The following is an 18,853-nucleotide window of genomic DNA, read 5'->3' on the forward strand; positions in this document are numbered from 1 at the left end:
ATGAAAATAAGCATTTTTAATTTTCATCTGATAAAAAAAGCACAAAAAAGAACAAACCAAAACTCCCAAAAAACCCTGTCTCAAAAAAATAAATGTTAATGCAAGTAGAATTAAATTCTTTATTAAGCTTCCATCTTGACAGACAACTCCTGAAAAGCATTAGGACAAATTGCAGTACAGATTCAAGAATCACAATGACATCAAGAAAACTAATGCTACACAAATGAATGGTCAAAAGCTGAAAGCATAAAGTCATAGTAACCCATGCCAGCTCAGTCCTCTTGCACTGCATCATTCTGTCTCAAATGTGCACATTCTGTAAAATACAAAAGGATGGGCAGAAAGAAAATAATTCATTTTGTCCCATTTATTAGTCACCTCCTGGTTTTCTGGATACTGCTAAATAATAAGGGAATATTCTCACCTGCCATTGTGAGTTACATTATCTCAGATTAATTTCACATGTTTCATAGAATTGTGCCCAAAGAAAGAAGTATTAAATGCAATTCTGAACTGAATATTGCTGTGCCATTAACAATAAAGCTTAAGGGTTTAGATGATGAAGCATGTGAGGTCAAGACTCTGCAAACTAAGCCTTTTAGCATGTGTATGTTCAAGTCAAATTTATTATTATCTAATGAAAATAGCTCAAAGGCTTGGAGGTTTTCTAGCAAGTAAAAATAAATTAACACAGCATCTTAAGCCAGAAAGATCTAGTTGAAATCCCATAAAAGAACACTAAAAATAATCTGTCAGAAGGATCAAAAAAGGTTTAAAAATAAAAATGACAGTAGCAATGAATTTTAAGATCTTAATATATCAGAGAAGGTAATTTTGAAATCCATACCTGTAAACAAATTGGAAAAAATAGTTGACCAGTGTGAAACTGCACAGGACTGCAAAGGACTTTTCTGCAACATTATCTGTAGCATCACTTTAATTCCTGTAGTTGATAATCAACCCAGAAAGTCTAGGATACGTTTGCAGAAGTTTATATGGTAAACACATAGGGCTATTCACAACCTCTATCCATTGCAAAAATATTTGGGAATTTGAAGTGTTCCATACTTGAAAACCCTGCAATCAGTTTCTTACACACCTGCAATTCATGCCTTGTTGTACATAAGCATGTATGTCATGATAACTCACTGTTCTCCTCTTTCTTCCTTGTTTCTTTTCCCTCTTTGTTCACTGGTGTATGAGGCCACTTTATGCTATTCAAAATCTGCTACTTCTGCCTCAGTGGATGGCTATCAGAAAGAAGGACAATGAAAGAGAAATTACAAAATGCAAGGCTTTTTATTGTTTCCTCCCTGCAAAGCATGTTGGCTCAAATACTTAAAGTTGTCTCAGATGCCCTTTCTGCCAGGAAACGTGTAACATCATCCTACACACCAGAGCAAAGGAAGTAAAAAATTAAGTATGACCTAAAAATATCATTTTAATTGCAAGTAACATGTGATACGGCATTTTATGTAATTTGATGTAATCAGAACCATGTCAGCTTTTTTTTCTTTTTTTTTCTTTTTTTTTTTTATTAAATCTAGATAGCCAGATCATATACTCACAGCAATATAGATCTTACTGTCCAAAGCCCATCTAGGGTCTCTAAGCAAGTGGCTGAATTATTCTGTGCATCTTCTTAATGAACATTGCTATGTAAAATTAGTAAAATTAAAGCTAACCAAGAGATATACATCTAAGCTGTAAATGCACACTGAATTTCAATGTCACAAGACAAATTTTTCCTCTTTGGGTAGTTTAATTAATATGAGCCAACATGCTGGAATAACTCACATGTCATTTTGTAACATAATGATCATAATGACTAGAAGATAGATGGAATTTCAGTAGAGATTATAAAACTAAATATTCAGTGGAGCAACTGCAGTATGGTTATCTAGGAAGGTTCAGGGTCTGGATCAGTTAAAATAGGATTAGAATTTACTCGTTTTTAGTATACAATTTCCTGATTACAGAGGGATCTATAAGTTGTACTGTAGCTTTTGGACAAAATATTGCATACTCAGTATGGAATTAATGGTGTTGCAAGGAGACCTGAATGGCAAAGATTCTGCTCTGAATTTAGTGCTAAAGGAGACTGACTTTATATAGCAATGTCAGGTTGTATTTTTATAATAGATGTGGCTGGTCCTTCTTCTCTTTTTTTCCAGTGTACATATTGCATATGCAAGATACTTATCCATATGATCTGTAACTTTCCTCTTCTTTGAGTTGTGACAGCTCAGTTGTTTAGAACACAGTGCTAATAATGCCAAGGTCGATCCCTGTAGGGCCCATTCCCCTAAGAGCGGGACTCAATGATCCTTGTGGGTCCCCTCCTCCTCAGAATACTCTGTGATTGCAAAGTTTCCCAAGTGTCAGACTGCAATTTTACCAGACCTGTAGGTTCCAGGCACACATATACTCCTATACTCATATGTTACTAAAGTCAATGAAGCAAAATCAGAAATCCCATTTTAAAGGGATTTTAAATTGTAGTTTTCTTTTTAGTGATCCAATAGTGATGATTTGAACAGCACATTAACGTCAGGGAGTTTGCTAATAAGTATATTTAGTAAGGTTTATACTTTTCCTGCATCATAAACTAAGGAAACAGGTTCATAATCTTGATAAATTAATTAAAAATAAGTTTCTATTTCTGAGATCAGCTAAATAAAGATAGTTTTGACTGAGTTTGCCAACAATAATACAAGGAACACTTTTCTCAGTCTCCATACTGATCATATTTTTTCTATCCATTTTCAAAAAACCTTCATATATTGAATAAAAATATTTCAGATATGCTCTTGATAAAAAAAAAAAATTATGTTTTTATTTAAGGCAAATGAATATACATCGCTCTGTATTAATGAGAGGAACAATAGACCTCTAAGAAATAATAGCTGAATTTCACTAGAAAATACAAAGTACGCTTGCTCAATTCATCATTCAGTGGTAATATCAGAAACTCCTTTACACAGAATTATATCCAGAGATTCCCATGAAAGTGTTCATGACTACTGAGCAAACACTGCCACTGAAGACTGATTTAGAGAGTTGCATTATTGAACAGAACATGACCCTTGCACACAGAACAGGAATCATAAACTTTAATCTGCTTGTTGTCAGGGGCTATATTGCATGTTAGTCTAGTGATTAATATCTAATTGGAACTGAGAAATAGCTGATATTTTAAAAGCATATTAACTCTGTGCAGGGATCAAGAACCACTGGATTTAATGCAATCATTGGTATGTGATGTGAATATAGGCTGGTAATTACTGCTGGTAGTGAAGGAATTTGAAACTGGATTTATTCAAAACAAAGGAAACAACAGGTATGACAGCAGATAAGAAGTGAAATAATACCAAGTAGGAAATCAAGGCTTAACAGTTATGGAAATTTTCATCTGAACTTTGAAAATAGGAAAATAATTTCAGGTTCATACAAAGAAAGCTAAAGTTCTACACATGGTTACCTGTCTCACTTAGCACAGACTAAATTAATTATAGGTTAGTTCACCTTTGCAAAATCTAGACTGTATCAAGGACCATTTCATTTGTAGGCAGATTAAAAGTTCCAAAATCAAGTGAGATCATATTTTAATATTCTGAATAATGCATGAACCAAATATACTCCATGATACTGTGAGCTGTTTCTGATCCCAATATTTTTTATTTGTGTTGCTTTTTTTCTGTATCTGAGACTTTTAATAACATAATTCGTGACTTCACTTTCTTTGTGGCAATTTTAACATTTGTGTTCAAGATAATGCTATCAAAAAAAGAAAACCCAACAAAAATCAGGTGCATTACATTTCCATATTGTCTCCTTTTATTCAATCTGTAGTTTCAGTTTGCAAACCAATTCCTCTTTAAAGAATTAGGTAAAAGTTGGCTGCCTGTAATTTTGTTTTGGCTCCTTTATCAACTCTGTGGCGCCAAACAAAAATTCCATAGAAAGTTTTGATAATATTATGTGCACAGTATCTCTTGTCTTCTTTCCAGTTTTGGAGTGGGATATAGGATATCTATCAGAGAGCTTGGTGCTCCAATGGAGAAGTTTTGGAGTTTGGATATTGAATCCAAAGCAGTACATTTCATGGCAAAATGATGGCAGAATCCTGGGAACTACCTATACGACTGCCATAGTTCCTGGAGCTCACAGACACCCATAAATCAACTATTTAGTTGATAAATTCAGAAATCAATTTTCTAGTATTGCAGACTCCTGGGAACTTTGTCTCAGAGTCCTCAAATTTCTCATGCCACATAAGTTCATAGCTGTTTAAGGCAGAGTTGCCAAAAATCTTCAAGAGTTTTGGAATCATACATAAGTGTCAAGGCGAATAATCTTTTCACTTTTCAAGTAGAACTTCAGTATTCTTCCAAAGGAAATGCCACATTATATATTTAACTAAAACAATTTTTTAATGATTATTTATGAGGGAATTTACAACTTATCAAATATTTGCTCTAATACCACATATGTCTAGTTGAAGTGCGTTTTTAGCGCATCTATCTGCAGAAAACATGCATTTGCCTCTCAGGTTTTATATATATATATATATATATATATATATGTGTGTGTGTGTGTGGGTGTGTGTGTGTGTGTATACACATATATAATTATTTATTTTTAATCTGATTTCTTTTTACTTCAGAATAGCCATACTTCTGGTTTTATTTCTTAAGTGTAAGGAATTGAAATGAATGCAGATATGTACCTTTGGATTAGTATCTTGAGCTGCTCTAAAGCCAAAGGACTGTAAGGCATGATTCACCTCATGCTGAAGAAAACCTCCACACCTTTTGAGATTACTCATACCCTCACAGCACTTTTTCTGCTCCATTGCTCCATAGACAGCTAGCTCAAAAGTAGATAGCCAAATCTGGGGAAATGCATTCCAGCTTTTACAGGTCATACTCTGTTTCAAGAGTTCCACTGCATGCACTGTGCAATATTGTATTATATTGTATCCTATCAAAAGCTGGGAACCTAACAAAGAAGAAAATTTTTATAGTCATTCCCTTAAAATTACTTCTATAATCAAGGTTCCTTTTCTTGCGTTAAAACTGCTCATATCTCTTAGAAAGCTCCAGGGAAAAGTCTTATATTTAAATTCGGTTATGTTTATGCATTACATGTTGGGTACTTCCAATTATTACATTAAATATATCAAATCTCAGTGGGATGACTGGTGATAAGTGCTACATATTTATAAATATTATGTATTCCCAGAACCATGTTTTGGGTTATTAGAATCATAGATTCACGCTGATGAATGGCTCAGTAGGTCAATTAGTACATGTCATCAGCCTAAATATGCATGAATACATGATAGAACTCAGTCTATTTTGTTCTTAAAAGCCAGAAACAATAGATCACACAGACTCCCAAGTCAGTCTCCCCAGTCTCAGGTCTCTCTTTTCCTCTCCCTCGTCTTCAGAAACTTTCTCCCCCAAGATCCAATTTGTATTTTCTTTGCAATGTCTTTGCCATGCAGTCGAGTTCCTGGGCCAGTGATGATGTTACAGGCAGGGAAAGAGGCCACTTACTTCATTCCAACAGCCAGCCATGCTCCCAGGCTCCTGAGCCAGGAAACCCCAATCCCTCCTATCTTTCTTCACAGGTCTTCTTTTCAGACAACTGCTCATTCTAGTCCACAGTTTTTCTTGAAGCCTTTTGAGTTGAAACCTTGCCAGTACTAGAGAGAGTTTTTGCTGTGATAACTTTCCCCTTCCTTGTAAGAGAGTGGTATCCAGAATTTTGTTACCCATACTGTGTTTGTATGTTTAGTTATTTCAACACAAATGTACTTTTCAACTTGTCCTTGCTGAATAGCACTTTACAGGAAAAAACTGAGGTTTCTCAAGATGATTTAGAATGCCAGTCCTTTTCTCAAATGTTCTTGCAAGCTCTCAGTATCATATAGTAATAAGTCTTTCCTCTTTTCAGTCATTCACATAATTAATTAAAATATATCATCATTGGGCCAAGAACAGATCACAGTACAGCATAATTTCATATTTCTTTCCAATATGACTGTTAACTACTGAAATTTCCTTCTGGACATAGTTTCCCCATTTTTTGCAGAATATCTAATGGATAAGTCAGAATAAAAATTGTTTTGACATTGTTGAATTGTTTGAATTGTTATTCTTATATGACATTCTCTTCAGTATGCTAAGGAATCACAGCATATTTATCAAAATCAGAAGGAATGCCATACCCAGAATGAAAAAAAAATATCCATATCACCATCAATAAGAAAAGATGGGTCCAAATTCATATAAAACATAGTAATGACTTTGGAAGTGTTTATCTGAATGAAAAATACATGAGGGCTTAATAATGAAGTTTTACAGAATGCTGTGTGCTCAGCCTAGGCAATAAAAATTGTATGTAATTAATACTCTATTGTAGTGCTGGGGCAAAGTATTACAAAGTATAAAAGCACACTGCAACAGGGGCCCACTAAGGCAGAACCAAGGAGTTTGCCATTTCCTAACATTTGAGGACTTAACCATGTAATTTTTATTTTCATTCTTTACTCTGACATTTGTTTTTGACATTAGACCCTTTTTTTTTTATTTAAGAGATGTATGCCTTTAATGTAATAATACTTTATAGACTCACTTTTCAGATTAAATTAAAGCATTTATTTTAGATTGGAAGAATATAGAGCTTTACTGCTGCATTCTCTGGGCAAATTCAACTCCCAGTGAAGTCAGAACTGTACTAACAAACATGGTAGAAAACTGCTGTGATCCTGGCAATTCAGAGAAGCTTTAATACTTCCAATGCTTTTCTTCAGGAAAGAAAAAATCAGGGATGTCGATGTAAAAATTACATGTCTTTGTGTAAACAAAGGACACCTCTCATAGTTATTTTATGAGAATTTTACTCCAAATAAAAAGACAAAGCACATGTGGTGTATTACTGGCATTTCAGAGTGAAGTTGTTCTATAGATTCTGAAAAAATGAATTATTTATTGAATTTTATATATTCTTCCATTGGGCAGATATACAGTTCCTTGAAAATATTTTACCCAGTCTAAATTTAATAAATCAGATATTATATGTTTATTCCTTGACTAAAACAAAATGAACTCTGCTTCTTTGAATTCACAGCATTTTTCAATATTCCTAAGCACCAGGAAATCAAAGAGCTCTTTATATCACTCTTCTCCCTGTGACTGTTCTATTGTTGTACCAACTTTCCAATTCTAAGTAATAAAAGCATCGATCTTCTAACATCTTGGCAGTGGAGTTCATCTAATTCTGCATTAGCACTAAACACAAACAAAAAAATTTAGTATAAGCAGCCCCAAGAGACACTTCAACCAGATTTCTCCATTTCCCTGGGCTAAATCAGCTCCTCAAAACTCAATTTAAGAAGCTGACACAGACACTACAGTTAGAATGGTAAATCTACTCTCCATCAGTTTCTTAAATAGAGTTTTCAATCACTGATTTGGTCTACAGAGATAGAGCTCTGTTCTAGGTACTCCTCTCAATCTATGCTCATTAAAGGTCATTGCTCCTAGTGTTTCATCTTAATCCTGGCTGGAAGTTGGAGGGTCTTTGAGTACAGAGCTGGAAACTGAAGAGATTCTCTTAAGTAACTTTTAGCTAGCCAGTAGGAAATGCTTGCAAGTAAAATATGAACACTGAAGAACTGTGATATGATTCAAAATTAATGGAGGCAAGAGAGAGACAATAGCTTGAAATAAAATTCCTGAATATTTGCACACTTTCATTTTTTTTTATTCCCAAATTCTGTGCTTTCACTACTACCATGGTCCCCAGTAGGATTTTGAGAGCTACCTCATAGATATTCATGCTTCAGGAAAACAATCCATTCTATAACCAGGGGGTTGAGAATTTTTGTTGGTTTGCTTTGTTGATTCGTTGATTGCCTGGGTTTTTATTTGTTTTTCGAAGAACTGCAACAACCCTTCTAAAGCCTTCAAGGAAAGACACATTGAGTCACAAAATTATTTCATTTGGAAGGTCACCTTTTGTAACCCTCTTCTCAAAGTAGGGCCAATTAAATGACATTGTTCAGGTGATGTTTCGGTCATATTTTGGATATTGACAAGGATGAAGCTTATACCTCATTTCTGGGCACTTATTCTAGTCTTTGGCAATTCTCATGGTTTAAAAAAATATTAAAAAATAATTAGAATTTTCTGTGTTCCAGCTCGTGTTGTGGCCTGTCCTTCTGCTGTGGACCTATGAGAGGGCTGTTTCTGCCTTCCCTAAGCTCTCCATTTCGGTGGTTATGGGCAGTAGTAGCATCCTCACAAGCCTTCAGCTATTAATCCTGACCTGGCCTCACTCCTTCCCCCTCTCCTAGAATGCCCTGTGCTCCAGTCAATAACCAGCTTAGAAGCCTTTGCTGCGTTGGTTCCGCTCTGTGTAAGTCTCTCTCAGACTGGGAAGCCTGGACCAGCCCTCCAGGTGTTTTCTCACCAGTGCTGAGCAGAGATGAACCACATTCCTCAGCCTGCTGGTGACACTCCCCCAACACAACCCAGAAGTCTTTACCCACCAGCACTCCCAGGTTTCTTTCTGCAGAGCTGCTCCCCTGCCAGTCAGTGTTCAGCTGCAGAGAAGAGCCTCCATTCCCACTGGAAAGGGAGGAAACTACTGATGGTCCTGTCTGAGAGCAGAGCCAGGGACCCCTCACAGTCATTCAAGCACTCTTGGGCACTCAATGTTATATTAACTGAAAGCCAATCTTCCCTTTTCCACAGCCCTGGGAGATGCAGCAAAGCATCCAAACATTAGCAAAGCTTGCAACATAACTTCAGTAACCGTGCAGCTGACAGCTGACAGGAACAGTCACTGAACTGTCATTAAAACACAGCTGATCTAGGAATTAATATTTAAGTATGGCTGCCAGGTACTAGATCCTACTCTTCAATTAACAGGGTTTTCTCTGTTGTCTTTTCTAAAATATCTCTTATACATTTGTTGAACATGTGAAGTAAAAAGCAGCTTGATTAGATTTTAATCAGTCTATATAATTTCTCTTTATATAAATTTTAATTTATCTCTTAAAAATAGAACAAAGTTTCTGCAAGACCACCCTGGAAAATACAAGACCAAAGAGCATTTGCTTTGCCATTAAGTAACATACCTTCTACACTCTATCTTCTATATCCTCTACAAAATATCAGATGAAAATATTTGAAAATTTGAATCTAAGAGAAAAGAGTCTTAAATAATAGGAAACAAAAGTAGATGTAAAGAAAGAAAGAGTATGATATCTGGAAAATTACTTTTTACCACCTAATAACACCATCAGTTCAGAACTGTAACCCTACACACTTATTCTGCATATTTTTTCTACATCTTATGTATATGTATATATGTATATATATATGTATATGTATATATGCATATGTATATATGGTGTGCAACCTGTTGCTAAGTATAACATTAGGAAAATAATGGATCTTTTTGTTTAGGTGATTTTGCCATCTTAATTTAGGTGTTCTTGCATATATCTAAGAACACGTATATTCTAATATATACAGATATTCCTCTTAGGGTTTAGCAGCATTACATGCCACAGACAACAGGCAAAAGAGAGACATGCTATCCATCTGTGGATTAGTACTGAACTGGTTTAAACTGCTGCAATTTCTTTTGCAGTACATGAGATGCTTTCCTGCATGCTGGCAAAAATATCTAGCATGGTATCATAAGATTATTCCTCAGGGGGTGCTTTTGAAAATGTAATAAAACCCATACATTTATCCAGAGTTATGTACTGAGTCTTTTTTAATGGCTTTGAATTGTCCTTAGGAGGCTGTGGTTTACTACAGTGGTGGCATTGTCACCACATTGTCATAGCAGCAGCTCACAAGAGGAAAGGACACCCACTTGAAAAGTTTTGCTAACATCAGCTTGTTGGAGATTATAGTTTGTTTATTAATGTAGGTGATTAAGTTTCTTTTCATCTGTTTCCATGAGACTTTTAACATCAGAACAGAAGTTTATGAATAGCTTATTTTTCATTTCTGATTCTGATTTGAACCGTATCCCCTCCACTGGATATGTGGGCCTGCTAACTTTTTCCAGTTTGCAAATGTAGCCTAAGCACCTCAAATTTGGAAAACTGTGACATTTTCCTATGAAAATGTTGAAACACATTTTCTTGTAGTGTAGTTCATTTTCTTGTTCTTTACATTTTGAGAGCAAAAACTAGCTAAAAATGGATTTCATTCATAGTAGTCTCATTATTCAATTTTTTTTCCAATGCACAGATTAATAACAAAACAAAAAAAAAAATTTAAAAAAAACCTGAAAAATAATTATCATATTTAGGACAGAAGTAACTGTGTGAACCTTGTTTCTTAAAATTAGTTGAAATAATTTTCAACACAGGAAGCTGCCTTGTACGAAACCTCCATAATTCTCTCTGTGTTCAAGATAATTTAGATCTTCTTGTTTCTGTACTGAAATGACAGTATTGGATAGTCAAATTATTTTTAATAAAACTAATCTGTGGTCCATGTTGAGTGACATGATATCACACCACATGAGAGAGCAATTTCACCTACTGCTAAATTAATTAGTTCATGTAAATTGAAAGGAGGTTGATTTATCAAATATGATATAGCCTTAGGTATTCTAATAATAGCCATCATCACCTACAAGGACATGAATAAACACTTTATGAACTGAAGTTTATCAGAGTCGTATAACATGTTCCTGTGACAGATAATCTTTCCATTTAAAAATCAAATTGGATCTTCCAGACAGGAACTGAAGGTAGTTTTTAAAGTCTGTAGGGTAGGTATAGCTCAGGCAAAAGTAGCTCTTGCAGTACAGTGAAAGCACTGAAAACTGTTACACAGGTTTTCCCATGTCATGTGATGGATTGTAGCTGTGCAATTCCTTGAAATTGGTGAAATTCATACCAAGGAGTAAAATGTGCTAAACTAATGGCCAGAAACATTAGACATTCAGCAGTATTGCAATAGAGGCTGTTACAAGCAGGCTTTGTGCACATCATGCTGGGCATGTATCAGTGTTTCTGCAGAGATCTGATTTTTTTTTTTACTAGCCCAAATTTGCAAGGAACATGAATGTTGCACAGCTTCAGATCTGAATCTATTACTGCGGGTGATGACAACTGTCAGCCTGGTCAACAGTGGAATAAATTATTGTGAAAGAGCCTGAAGTGGTTGATGCTGTACAGTTATTCCACATCATTTCTTGAACAGCACCCAAGGGCTATGTGGAGAAGGCCCACACTTCTCCTTCTGTCCTCCTGATAATCACTATGTGGCTGGTGTGCTGCTCAGCATCTAGGTTTCAAAACAAGCTTTTCAGAGTCCTTCAGGAATATTTATCACTCTGTTACCACTGGGTCCTTTCTACTGACTTCAGAGGAATTCAAACCATTTAAATCTGGATATTTTATTTCGCACTGAGAATGCAAGTGGGTTGTGAGAACAAGTTAAGCTTTTTAAACTTTTGCTCATTGCCACCTCCCCACAGTAGTAAATCCGTTAGAAAATATTCACTCTGGAATAGATGCAGATCAAACTGAGAAAGATTACTCCACATTCTTTTTTAGTAATTTTCTGACTTATCTAGGCTTCATTTTAATCATTCTGAGCTCTTTATGCTTATAAAATCACCACTGACTAGGAATGCTGGGGCCTTAGAGCACAAGGTACACAACATGTATTTCTCCTCAGCCTGGTTCATTTCATGAACCCCACCTGTGTTTACAATAAAAATCTCAGGTTTCCTAACACTGCTTTTGGTATGGAAATAGCATTTTTGGGACAACAAGACCATTTTTGTGGTTTTAGAACTCTGTCCAAAGTCTTCTTACAGTTTTCTGCACACACTACGGGCACTAGATAATTATTTGCATTTTAAAAGATAATTTTTAAAAAATAGGAAACAGAAAACATACATTTATCATTGTACACACACATTTTGTTTTGGAGTACATAAGACTAAATAATAACCAACACCAGGGGACACTGAACAAACTGCATCAGGTGGAATGTCTTTCTGCATACATTCTATAAATTTTCTGATGCTTAAGTTCTACATCATACACTTCTGTATCCTTCCTTACTAAATGTTGGGCCATACTAAAAATTTTTCTGTGGACAGATATGATCAAGCAAAGTATTTTTGGGATGATTTGTTAACTTGACAAATCATTTATTCTAAAAAAGAAAATAATTTTAAAGATATTAATTTCATGCTGCACTTTTAATTAAGGCCTAGACCTTTCTGTATTCAGCCTTCAGAATGGTGATTCCAGCTCACTGGAAGCTTTGCATGGTCTTTTGGATATAATTCAAGTATAAGATGTCCTTGTGATGCCTAAAGATTTTTGCTTTTTATATATTTTTTCATATACTTGTAGCTTTGTAGACTGTTAATACACGGTTGTAGAACTTGCAGTATTTTTCCTGCCCTTTCTCTTACATCTAGAACAATAAGCTAACCCTTTCTAAGACATTCCTGAAATTCTGTTTAGTCTTATTCTCAAGAAGACAAATTCTTTCAAAGACACTCTGTTTGGCACTAGAACTTAGAAGACATAACAAGAAATAGGACAGAGAAGCCCCTGGAATAATTCCAAGGGACAGACTCAAGGGTGGGTGCTGAGGCAACTACTCTGTTATTGGATGTACTAATTAACCTTATAAAATTTGTAGCAAATCAAATGTATGCATGTGCAGAGCCACACTTGTGCACCTGAAATCTTGCATTAAAGATCTGCTTTTCACATTATCACTCTTAATATTGTTTGGAAAGTTTTTGTCTTTTAGAGGCAACCCTTGTGCCTAGAGGGGTTTTATTTAGAATTAAGAGGTTATGTATATTTGTGTCTGAAAATTCTAAGCACTATTGATCTGTGTATTTGCCTGGGTAAACCAAGAGAGAGACATACTTCCTTTACTGTTTAAAAATAAAGGGGGAAAAGAACAGTCCCAAGAGAATAATGAACTAAACAATATTAGAAGCATTATGCCTTGCTCATAAAAAACTGGTACTAGTACATTGTGAAAGCAGTGTAATCATGTATTTTCAGCTCAGTAGTAATAAGCAGGGTATGGAAACCTATCAGAACATTCACTTCACTTCAGAAAGAGACCCAGAACCATACTGATTTTAGTTCAATCATAGAAATCTTTGCTATTTTTGTTTCATGGAACACAGACAAGATCTGGTCATCCCAAGGACAGAACCATGTAGATCACGTGGAAAACTGTCCACTGTACACTCACATTATCAGAGCTTGGGTATGTCTTTGTCAGAGAATGACAATTTGTCAAAACAATGTATTATTTTTAACTCAATTTCCTTAAACAATTTTTCTCAATTCCAGAATTATATCCTTGATTACTGCACAGTGTGAAATAAATAAGATTCATCAGAGTTAGCTACTACTGTGGGATGTGAGTGCCCCTAGCTAGCTTTCTATTTCTGTGTGTTTTATCCCTGCACAAGCTTACATCCTCCTGAAAGTAATTGTCCAAGAAATTACAAAAATTATGCTTCTCAGGATTTTCAATAAATATGTACCATAGCTAAATTAAAATTTATATTTGACTGTAACTTCCTAGTCCTTGTGATAAACTACATTAGACTACTGTGAAGGGGTAAAGTCATATGTTCTTCACAAGGAAAAATTCAATGTATCTTAGTCCAGAACATGCTAAAAATATTCAGTTTAAATTTGAAAAACTATTCATGGATAAGTAATATTCATAGAGCAGTAATAATCATGTTAACCTAGCAATATAAACGGAAGTTTTTACTTCCTTTTTCATTGTATTTTAATTGAAGAACTAAATAGATAGAAAAATTTTGAAGAACGATGTTTATAGAAAATCTTGATGCCACTGAACTAATTAAATTAATATTCTGGAGCCTAGCAGATGTCCTTTTTTTTTAATGAGTAGAAACAGAGCAGATTAAAATTTTTAGGTTTTTCAGTGTACATGCTAAACTACTAGAAAAATATGGAGATCTGAATTAATCTAACATTAATTGTAGCTTTGCTAATTTCAGAAGATAATTGAAGTTTATTACATAACCTAATAATAATTGACAATGTCAAGCTCTGTATAGCAGTGCCTATGCTTTTTGAGGATTATTTATAGGATTTTATCAATATAATATTCTAGTTTCATTTTAGGGAAGAAAATGAGGACATCTGAGTCATCACTTTCATGCTGGGAACTTTATAATTAAATCCTTCAGAAGTATGTTGGTACACCAGAAATCACTTAAAATACATTTGTAGCTTTTTTAACTGAGAAATAGAATACTGAGAAAAGCTATCAGGGGGACAATTTTTGCCATTTTTCATTGATGAGCTTCAGAAGTATATCATTCAGGTGTATTAAAACTGGTTAAACCTTATCTGATTAATGACATGTAGGTACATCAGATTCTGTAACCAATTTTCAATTACAGTAGTAGAAAATGGTTTTACAAGAGGAAATTAAAGAAGCTAATTCCACGGTACTGAAAAAAAATTCAAATGAAAGGGAAAATATCACACATATGCAAAAATCAGGGAGGAAAAAAACCAATTCAGATGCAACAAGATAGAAAAATAATCTTTAAACATCCATTTTCCCTACAGATTTATACAACAATTATTTTATTATTTTCTATATATAAACTTTGAATTTAAAAGCAAACCAAAAAAAAAAAAAAACAAAAAAAAAAAAAAAACCCAAAAAAAAACAAAAACCAGACAGCTGACAAGCTCTATTTTGGTTCTTCATTGAGGAAAGTTTTTTCTTTAGACAGGAAAAAGTCTGCTTGCATGAGAAAATGGAACTGCCTGGTGGGAGTTAGTTTTAGTGGAAAAGTGAGATAACAGAAGAAAAAAAAAAGTGCCTGTAGAGGCCTCCGTGCATCCTAGGCATCCAGAACTACAAATGCTTTCAGACCCTGATCTTTTATCACTGAAACCTTGTGTGATTGTTCACTCTCCAAGCAGCTGGTTCTTGCTAGTTTGAGCTTGATAAATGGCACAAGTGGTTACATGGTTGTATTTGACAAAAGATGCACAGAAGCTTGGCAGGTTTGCACAGATTTCAGCAATTCCTAATTAGAAAAATAGAAGAAATCATTTCCCATGACACAGCAAGCCACAACCACTGAAATCAGTACTATTCAACTTCCCCAAGTCTGCGAGATCTCCTGGACTTTCAAGGAGAATCACCCTGAACCACTCCTGCCTCTTTTTTCTGATGGCACTGTTTGGAATTAGCTTCTCTAAGGTTCAACCAACAAAAATCATTGACACAGTAATATATTGTGATTTATGCAAAGAGACAGTGCACTTAATAATATGTGCTAGTACTAATACAGTGCACAAAGAGCTGTCTTCTTTTTAAGCACTGCTCTCCTCCTGCTGTGTCTGATTACAAAGAAGCTTTTATTCTTTTTCTGGCAGCTTTTACAAAGTTTTATGTTGCCATGTTCTGTTATCAGCTGTCCTCAGCGAGAAAATGCTATGTACTGTGCAGTTGACCCCCGAAAAGGGGGCCATCTACGGTGTTAAACATAAGCACTAAACCCTCAGAGCTCAAAGTCTTACCAACTAAGCTGAAATAAAATTACAGATGTAATTTGAAGATGTCTCATATCCTAATCTTAGAAATCTGAGTCTCTGAGACCTCCAAACTTCAAGATTCAAGATCTAGCAGTACTTTTCCTGACCACTACAAATATCAACACATCTTCAGAATGTCAGCAAAGATGTCCTACAAAATGTTTTCCTTTAGGCTTTTTTCTTGATGAGTATCAAAATCTACTTTAATGCACCAATTTTCACTAAAAAGCTTTACAAATACCAGCAGAATTTACAAAAGCAGCACAGTGATTGGCAATAAAGCCCTTACAGATGTATTTCTGTGTCCACAAAGGAAGCAGCTGTTTGTTGAATTTAGGATAATGAAATCTTCCTTGACATACACACTTTGAACAACAACATATTGGCTTGCCCAATGTGTATCAACAATTCTTGTTAGTTTCCATAGCTTCAAGGCTTATCAGACAATTTCTCTGCATTTCCCTGAACAAAGTTTGAGCCACAGATGTTGGAAGGGATACAGACGGCAAATACACTAGAGAGCATAATAAATCCCCAGCTTCCATTGTAGACTTTGTCTATGTCCACTAAAACTGTATTCAAACAGTGAACAAAGTAAATAGCAAGCAGAGTTTGTCTAAAAATAGCTCTGAATGCTGTCAGTAGAAGAGATGCTAATGATAGATACATCACCCCTTCTTGGATTCCACAGCTCTAAAAGGGGATTCAATTCCTTAAGTGTTTTCTCACTAAGGAAAACTTTTTCATAAGCTGGTGACCTTTAATACTGAGCAGCAGGAACTGCTCTGCTAATATGGTTACATGAAAGGGGACATGGCTTGAAGGTTATAGGCAAGTTCAAAGCATATAACAATTTACCTTACCAAATATCTGAGATTTAACTGTGCAGTACCTTTGTAGTTAATAGGCTCCTTCTATGCTTATTCTGATCCCAGATATTTTAGGGATAGAAATTTTCAAGGTCTGACTTACATGTTAACTTCTCAAGATTTTATTTCAATGTCATTCTTAATCCATCCAAGTTGGACCCGAGACATGAATGGTGTCTAATCTTACACAACCAGATTTCATGTTTCATTGTTTTGCTTCTGAAGTTGACCTTTTTTTCTTAACTGGCTCAGTACATAACAGCTGCTTTTCGAAAGCCTTCTCAATCACATGATTCAAAGTTCTTTAAGATTTGAAGCTGAGGCTTGCAGTAGGATTCTAATTATTGTTGTTGTTTATTAAGGAATATAACATTTCTATGCTAGGTATCAGATCTTTTTAAAACCAAAAAGAACCAGAATAGTGTTTTACTGATTATTCAAAGAAAGAAATAGAATATAGGTCTGTTAAAGATCTCTAACTTTTTCACTGGTAAGCACTCAAAGACTATTCCTGAACAAAACAAGTCCTAATCACAGCATTGAACTTAACTGTCAAAAGATTATTTGAATACAAAGGAATTGGGTAAATATTTCAAAAAATCATCTGAGGATAAATTCAGGGATGGAAGAAAGCTAGATTTTGTGAAGTTTCTATTTACATATGTAATCTTAAATATTTTCATGTGTAATTATATTTCCCATGTAACTTGGAAATTTACTTGTGCTTTTAACTAATAGAGTTTTTCATTATTGAATCTGTGCTAAGCAAAAATAGCTGCCCCTAGAGAAATTATATTCTACACACAGAGACCAGGTTTTATCCATTTTCACTTCATCTGGCAGATTCATAACATACTCAGTTCCTGCAAGCCAGTTTGTCCTTTTCTTTTTCAAGGAATATATTTTTCATCCCTAGTCTGCACTTTGTAAAATATATTTAATCATGATTCTTCTCAAGGTGTTGCAAATGCTAAAATAAAAATAGACAATGAGCCCTATTCATTTGTGCTGCATCTCTGATAAGAGATTAGAGGTTTTGAATTTCCCATGGTAACTAGACTGGCTGAATTTTTCATTTAACAATAGCATCATGAATTCCAGTTTCAGTCATTTAGGAATAAATCTATTACTTTAAGCAAAGTTACTCCAAAGATGTCCATTCTACAACTCCTTACACCAAGTGAGAAGACCAGTGTTCTACTTGAGGGGTTGTAGCAGCCCTGCCTTCAGAAAGAAAAATAATCTTCTGGCTTGGGTGAAAGGTAAAAAATTCCCCTTTCCAAGAAACACTTGGCAGACACTTTCCAGTGTCTATGGCTTTAGTACGGAAGGATCCAGAGAAAGGAGATGGTTTTTGGGGATGAAGACTTATAACCATACATATATATATATATATATATATATATATATATATATAAAATATATATATTTGGGCACAATTTCTATAGTTTATAGAAATGTTTGCTGTAGCTTTGATCAAAACTAAAGAATGCTTGAAGTTAGTTGTATGATTAAATTCATATGAAACATTTTAAATTTTCGCATACAGCTCATTATTTGCTGGATTGGACTGTTATGGGAATGAAGGGTAATTATTTATTGCAAACATATTTAAGGTCCTTCCTGCCATCTGATAGCTGTGTGTGTTTATGCAGGGTAGCAATTGATTTTTTTTTAAATGTAAAATATTTCCTTACTTTTGGTACAAACTGCAAATCAGAGAAAAAACATTAAGTTACACTGCAGTGTCAAGTGCAATCACAGATCTATTGACATGTGACAATATCCAAAACCTCTCTGGATGGAGTTACCTCTTCATAAATTACTGCAAAAATATTAAATAAGTGGGATTGAAAAAATGACTCTTTTGAAGGGAGGGAAATGTGACTACAACTTATCTGCTACAGAATAGCATCCTATTATTTTTGGCTTGGTAAGCCTAGTTAAATAGTTACATGTTAAAATCTTTATGAGAATCTTAATTATTAATGACATCAACAGGCTGGAAAAATGTAGGTTAGGTGTGGGGAGAGTCTGGCTCTGCAAAGACATTAGTTAAAAGCAATTTTTTTTTTTGGATGACTGAGCACATGTGCACACAGACTAGATAGTCACACTTTACAATGAGGTTACAGTTATAAATTATTTATAAACTGTTGGTAAACACTGTAGGCTATTACAGAATCCACAGAGCCCATAGTTTTGTTATAGCTATGTGTAACACCCTCAAGTAATGTGCAACCACATATAATTTATGAAAGTAATATCCGTGGTATTGTTTATGATGTGTATTAATAATTTACTAATCCTTTATGAACTATTTATAAATGCAATCCTAATGGAAGGCATGGCT

General features: G+C 34.7%; 1 protein-coding gene across 1 annotated transcript in view; it reads left to right on the forward strand.

Annotated features, from left to right (window-relative positions):
• NKAIN2 (sodium/potassium transporting ATPase interacting 2) overlaps nucleotides 1-18,853 on the forward strand; it is a 512,690-nt gene that overhangs the window by 421,661 nt on the left and 72,176 nt on the right. The window lies entirely within an intron of this gene.

This window comes from Onychostruthus taczanowskii, unplaced genomic scaffold (assembly GCF_017590055.1).
Source record: "Onychostruthus taczanowskii isolate IOZ18803 unplaced genomic scaffold, ASM1759005v1 scaffold8, whole genome shotgun sequence".
Lineage (NCBI taxonomy): Eukaryota > Metazoa > Chordata > Aves > Passeriformes > Passeridae > Onychostruthus > Onychostruthus taczanowskii.